At 52.2% G+C, this 6,941-nt stretch overlaps 1 long non-coding RNA gene across 2 annotated transcripts; it reads left to right on the top strand.

The window, feature by feature from the left end:
- The first annotated feature begins 2,281 nt into the window (after positions 1–2,281).
- Positions 2,282–6,577, top strand: LOC102253192. 2 transcript variants are annotated; one of them, XR_001362356.1, is made up of 4 exons: positions 2,282–2,434; positions 3,151–3,218; positions 4,155–4,320; positions 6,471–6,577. It is a non-coding gene; the product is annotated as an uncharacterized LOC102253192 (long non-coding RNA). The 2 variants fall into 2 exon arrangements; XR_313663.2 differs by lacking the exon at positions 6,471–6,577 and having other exon boundaries at positions 4,155–5,010.
- Positions 6,578–6,941: the final 364 nt, after the last annotated feature.

The following is a 6,941-nucleotide window of genomic DNA, read 5'->3' as shown; positions in this document are numbered from 1 at the left end:
CTTCCTCTCTGAAATCAATAAAAATTAAAAACAACTTTTTTTTAAAGACAGAAGGAAAGCCATCAGTGTACCCTGGGAGAGGGGGAGGAGAGGAGGAACATCTCCAAGAACTGAAATGTGAGGGACAGAGAGAAGGCTGGAGGAAGAAGGCGGCAGAAGTTTCCCTCCGCACTGTGATGGAATCCTCCTGTGGCTCTTTCGAGAGCCTTCATCTGCTTTTTGTTTTTTCCTTGCCTGCTGGGTCGTCTGGGTTTTGACTCAGACACCATGCTGCGGCTGGTTCAGGGAGCCAGCAAATCAATCCGACTGAATACAGGCTTCACCAGCAATAACAGTCACTGTTTACTATTATTCTTATCATCCACCCATAACCAGGTCTCCTCGCTGCTCTCTCCAGAGAGGACAGTGTTGTGGGAACCGTGGTTCTGGGGGCTGACCCGTGGATGTATCAGCTTCGCCAGATGCCTTCACCTTGATGGAGATGAATGTCATCTAAAGATTCCACGTCTGCCCTGGCCAGTGGGACTCAGTTGGTTGGACTGTCATCCCATGTACAGAAGGACTGCAGGTTCCATGCCCTCTCAGGGCACACCCCCAGGTTGCAGGTTCCATCCCTGGTTGGGGTGTGCATCGGGAGCAACCCAGTGATGTTTCTCTCTCACATCAATGTTTCTCTCTTTCCCTCTCTCTCTTCTCTCTCTAAAACATCAATAAAACATATCCCCAAGGGAGGATTAAAAAATAAAGACCCCGAATCTCTAAACCATGGTGAAGCACTGGCCAAGGAAAGGCAGGTTAAGGGATTCCCTTTTCCAGGCCCTCGGACAGCAAGGTGAGCGTCTATGTCCAGCAGGTAACCCGACAGCCTCCTCTGGCCTCAGCCGGTATCACCATGCGGGAGCACCTCTAGGGGGTGATGTGGGGGTGGGGGGGCAAGCAGGCCCCAGCCTGCATCATTGCCTACCTCCTTGTGCCCCAGACGAAAATGATGAGAGGTGTGGACTGGCGCTTCGGCCAAGCTTTGATTCCAGTGGAAGTCACACCTCGGGGCTCTGCCCACTTTGATGAAATCAAAGGAGAACATTTTGTTTCTTGCTTGTAATTTCTGTCTGAAGCATCTCCATGGGTGACCTCAAAGGCTGCTTTGAAATCACTCTCCAAGCACCAAAGGATTCTTTTGCACCTTTTTCTCTCCAGGGACATAGAGGTCCCGGATCTGACCGCACCGTTGGTGATACCGCACGAGAGCGCTGCAGGGCAGCTCCGAGTGGCTGGGACAGAGCCTCCTGAGTCCGGTCCAACCAGGACCTGGTTTTTCGTTGCGTTTGTTTTGTTTGTCTCAAGGTCTTCTTGTTGAAGACCTTGATTTCAGTCTTTGCTGGAAGGTTCTAGAGTCTGAAGCATTGTCCTTGGTCTGAAGCAGACTCGGGGGAGGGGGGGTGTCGTCTAGATGAGATGCCATCCAGCCACCCCGGGGGAGCGCCTGGGTGAGAGCCATCCAAGGTTGTGTTTGGATGCGACCCACAGGTTGAGAACCGCTGGCTTAATAGCTCATTTCTTTTTAGTGACGTATCTTTTTAGTGATGTATCTTTTAATTTATTTACAAAATTAGAATGGGTTAAAGAATTGGAGCGGGTGCAGGAGGAGGAGTATGGGGAGAAGCAACCTGACCGTGTAACCCTGGCACCCAATTTGCCTTTTGACTTGGTTGGGCTCATCAGATGCCGGCATTGGTCTTCATATGAACAGCAGGTGCTATCAGATTCTTCTTTCATTGTTCATTCATTCATTCATTCGTTCACTCCTGTCACAATGACGTTCCCTGGTGGCTGACGAGGTGTGGCCTCCTTCATGGCTGAGAGGCTGACTCAGCCAGCACCCAGTGGGCCAGAGAGCTCTTCGAATGCGAATCAGAACTTTCTCAACTAAGAAAGGCGGTGGGAGGGGGTGGTGGTGGCGAGAATCAATCAGCAATGACAGAAAACAACTTTCCTGCCCTCCCCCCTGCAGTCTAGCTCCGTTCAAACACCCTCTAATGCAGTGGTTCTCAACCTTCTGGCCCTTTAAATACAGTTCCTCATGTTGTGACCCAACCATAAAATTATTTTCGTTGCTACTTCATCACTGTAATGTTGCTACTGTGATGAATCGTCATGTAAATATCTGCTATGCAGGATGGTCTTAGGCGACCCCTGTGAAAGGGTCGTTCGACCGCCAAAGAGGTCGCGACCCACAGGTTGAGAACCGCTGGCTTAATAGCTCATTTCTTTTTAGTGACGAATGATATTCCACTGTCTGGATGTGCCACAGTCTCATCCTTTCACCTCCTGGAGGACATCTTGGTTGCTTCCAAGTTTGGGCAATTACAGATAAAGCTGCTATAAAAACCCGTGTGCAGGTTTTCGTGTGGACATAAATTTCCAGCTCCATTGGGTAAATAACAAGGAGTGTGATTGCTGGATTGTTTGCTAAGAGTATGTTCAGTTTTGTAGGAAACCATTAAACTGTCTGGAGTGGCTGCACCGTGTTGCATTCCCACCAACAATGACTGAGCGTTCCTATTGCTCCACATCCTGCCAGCATTTGGTGGTGTCAGCGTTTTGGATTTGGGCCATTCTAATAGGTGTGCCCTGGTATCTCGTTGTTTTCCATTGTATTTCCCTGATGACATAAGATGTGGAGCATCTTTTCATGTGCTTGTTTGCTGTCTGTGTATCTTCTTTGATGAGGCGTCTGTTGAGGACTTTGCCCATTTTTTTTTTAATCAGGTTGTTTTCCTATTGAGTTTTTTTTTGAGTTCTTTGTATATTTTAGGTAACAGCCCTTTAACAGATGTGTCTTTTGCAAATATTTTCTCCTAGTCTGTGGCTTGTCTTCTTATTCTCTTGACATTGTCTTTCACAGAGCAGAAAATTTTTTAATTTTAATGAAGTCTAGTTATCAATTTTTGTTTCCTGAATCCTGCCTTTGATGTTGTATTTTTAAAAGTTATCTAGGTGTTTTTTTTTTTACTATGTTATTGTCTAGGAGATTTATCATTTTGCATTTTGCATCTGAATCTATGATCCATTTGAGTTCATGTTCCTTCAAAGTGGAAGATCTGTGTCTACATTCTTTTTTTTTTTTTTTTTTTGCATGTGGATGTCCAGTTGTTCCAGCACCATTTGTTGAAAAGACTGTTTTGCTTTGTTGTATTGTCTTCGCTCCTCTGTCAAAGGTCAGTTGACTATGTCATGGAGGTCATGTTTCTGGGTTCTCCGTTGACCTCCTGTTCCATTGATCTATGATTTGTCTCTTCTTTCACCAGTACCACCCCGTGTTGATCACTGTAGCTTTATAGTAAGTCTTGAAGTCCGATAATGTCAGTCTTCCAACTCTGGTTTTCTCCTTCAATATTGTGTTGACTGTTTTGAGTCTTTTGCTTCTTCATATAAATTTTAGAATCAGTTTGTCATCATTTGGTTTTTTCTAAGGTGTTTAAAATTTATTATGGGGGTGGAGGGAACCCAGGGGCAAGAAGTGTCTGATAGCAGCTAGACAACATCTCATTTAGTCTTGACGCCAGCCTGAGGAAGGGGGGACACCAAGTCCAGAAGGGGTTAAGCAGCCTGAAGTCATTGAGTGAGTCAATGCTTCTTTAACCCTTTAGCACGCATAACAAGTTGCCGCTAATTGAGAACACCCAGCGCACACCTTCTAACAAGCACCTGCAAGCTGACCTGGTTGGGTAGCTGTGCATTCCCATCGCGCCAATCAAGAGCCCAAAAAGTCCATGCAGCTAGCACTTCACATCACTTGGACCTGAGCACCATTCCCCAGATTAAACTGTGAAACGACACCCCCGCCCCGAGTTCATGCCTCGCACTGAGAATGTCCACAGCAGCACTTAGGAACTGGTTTTCATTTTTAAAAAAATCCACAGTTTAAAAAAAAAAGAAAGAAAGTGAAAATGGATAAGATTTCCGGTGAAGGGCTCAGAACAAAGATCCCGGGAATTCGCGTGCTTTCCTCTGAAGTTGTTCTATGGGTTGTGTCCAGCGGCTTCTGTCACCGTGTCTCTTTCTGACCTTATTTCTTTGTCTTCTCTTCCATGTCTTAAAAACTAGTGAGTGTATTTCTTTATCTTTATTTATGTGCTGAAATGATCATTGAGACCGAAGACGAGCAGCTGCCTTTAACGATGAATGAAGAAGCCGGCCCAGCTGTATGCCCTTGGCTTTGAGGTGGGCGGTTCCTCTTTAAACTTCCTCCTGGACGTACAGATCTGGGAGTGACGGGGTCAGAGAAAGCTGCTTCCACCAAGGTTGGCCTTTTCCACGGTGAGACAATGACTCAGCACGTCTTTCCAGCTCCAGGGTCCAGGCCTTCCTACGTCTTGCTGTGTGTGACTTTTTCTGAGAGAGGAAGGGGCCTGCGTCCACATGGGGTTTGAATGGGGGCGGGGATTTTGCCCAGGGTCAGCCATCCACAAGCAACAAACAAACAAACAAACAAACGAAGAGGGGACTGCAGTTCCTAGAAGCTCCTTCACTTGAGGGAAATGTTCTCTTTTCCAGCCCATTAGCATAACCGTCTTAGCATAACCGTCTTCCACGGTGAGTTCAGACTGTGGGGAACTTCTCAGATAGAGTCATCGGTGTGCGGCCCTGGGCAGCTCCTCCCGGGAGGAGGCCTGTGGATGGAGTAACCATGAGTCACTCCTGTAAATGAGAAATGAATGAACTAGTTCCATGAGCCCCTCTGAGCCCTACCTTTGCCAGCACAGGGAGTGACAGGGGCAGCTGCCTCCTGGCCCTTCGGAGCCCCCCCCCCCATTCAACTTGGCTCTCCCAGGTGGCAGGCCAGAAGCCAGCAGATGGTGCCCATGTGAGGGTGGGATGTCACCTGGAGGTGACCTCAGGTCACCAGCCACCAGCCTCCTTCTCTTCCTGCTTCTTCAACCCTTTAGCACCTGGAGAGCTGGCCCTGCCCTCTGACCTCCTCTGACCTCCTTCCGGGAGACAGCGGGTGGGGGGAGAGGGCTGCGGGCGGGAGGGGGGGGGGCGGCGTGCTGGCTGGTCCTTTCTTGGATTTGCCCGGACCCACCGGGTGGGTGCTTAATTAGTTAGTGTGTGTGAAGCCCTTTGAAGATACCAAGTGCTGCATCAAAGCGGGTCTCATGGTGCGATAATGGGGAGGCCTGCGTGCTGGTCTCTGGTGGGTGCGGCCTCGCTTCTCCTTCCCTCCCTGTGTGTGGTGTGTGGTGTGAGTGTGGTGTGTGTGGTGTGTGTGGTGTGAGTGTGGTATGTGTGGTATGTGTGGTGTGTGTGGTGTGTGGTGTGGTGTGTGTCGAATGTGTATAGTGTGTGGTGTGTGTATGGTGTGTGGTGTGTGTGGTATGTGTGTTGTGTGGTGTGTGTGGTGTGAGTGTGGTATGTGTGGTGTGTGGTGTGGTGTGTGTGGCCTGGTCCCTCCTGGCCTCAGCATGTACCTGGGGCTGCAGGACAATGACCGGGACCACTGTCAAGGGCAGGGACAGAGCTGCTGTGGGCGGGGTCTGGCGTGGGCGGCCTGAACTTTTGTTCTGAGCCCCCATCCCCTCCCAGGCCGCCCGCCAGGAGCCAGGAGCTGTGCCTCCCGCCCCCACAGCCGGCAGCCCACATGAAAGCCATTAGCTTCCCACTGACAAAGGGGGCGGTAATTTTTTTGAAACCACCCTCGCTGCTGCTTCTCTCCTTTGCCCCGATTCCTGCCAACCTTGATCAGGGCCCCCTCCCGCCCACACTGGCGGGGCTCCAGGCCCCGTGACCCTGCTGCCGCCCAGCCGTGGGAGAGCTGCTCGCTGCCACCCCCGCAGGAGGGGAGTGCCATCCAGAATTCCTTGGGATGCAGCCGTGCCCCCAGGACGCTGGGCTACCCTGCAGTTGGGCCTGGGCAGGGGATATGTTACTGCAAGGAGCTGCTGCAGGCACCGGGCACCGGGCAGGCCCCACCCCCTCAGTGGCAACGCTCAGGGGTGCCCTGCCCTGCAAGGCCCTTCCGGGGTAACCCCACCCGAGAGGCCCTCCCTGCCTCGCCGCACCTCTGGAGAGCTGGGCGGGGGGAGCAGTGGAGAGGACCCGCCCTGACGCCCGGCCCATTGCCTCCTCGCGGGCCACCAGCAGAAGGGTCCCCGTGGCTGCTTTTCAGAAACGAAGACGCAGTTCACGTGCTGCCAAACTCACCGTCTAAACCATGACAAGGCGCACAGACAGCTCTGTGGTTCTGAGTCAGTCACGAGGCTGTGCAGCCACCACCACCTTCTAACCCAGAACCTTCCATTCCCCTCCGGCCCAGCAGCCACCAGGGGCACCCCACCTCCCGCAGCCCGTCTCTGGAAGCCACAGCCGCTTCCTCTGCCATAGGTCTGCCGGCTCGGGACGCTTCACACCAATGAACTCGTATGAAGCGGAGTCTCTGACCGGCTCTTCCCCGTCCCTGATTTGTCCAGGTTCCAGGCTGCAGCCCATGAGGACTTCCCTCCTTTTCGCGGCCGGACCGTCTCCCTGGTGTGGCCAGCGCAGCGGCTTGTGCATCAGCGGACGGGCTGCCGTGGCTTGTAAGTGTCGTTGCTTCACAGACTCCCACCCCCATCCTGCCCGGCGGCTGCCCCCAGGGCAGGGGTCCAGCTGCCCACTGTTGGGATCTTCTGTGCTGAGCCAGTGGCCGCAGGGGACGTGGGTGGGAGTGTCTGGGTGGGGACGCTGAGCTCTGCCGCGGATCGGCAGCTGGGGTCTCTCGGCACCCCTCCCGCTCCCCTGCCTGGCGTCTGCATCAGTAACACGAAGGGCTTGAGCCACGCAGCCTCTCGCATCTCTGGCTTTTGGCAAAGCGATGGCGCAGGCGGCAGCCGGTGTTATTACTACCTCTGCGGAAGGAGAGAAAAGCACACTGTGGGCTGGCAGGGTTGGCGCGGCCATAA

This window comes from Myotis brandtii, unplaced genomic scaffold (genome assembly GCF_000412655.1).
Source record: "Myotis brandtii unplaced genomic scaffold, ASM41265v1 scaffold2495, whole genome shotgun sequence".
NCBI classification, from domain to species: domain Eukaryota; kingdom Metazoa; phylum Chordata; class Mammalia; order Chiroptera; family Vespertilionidae; genus Myotis; species Myotis brandtii.
This window is presented reverse-complemented; position numbering and strand designations above follow the sequence as displayed.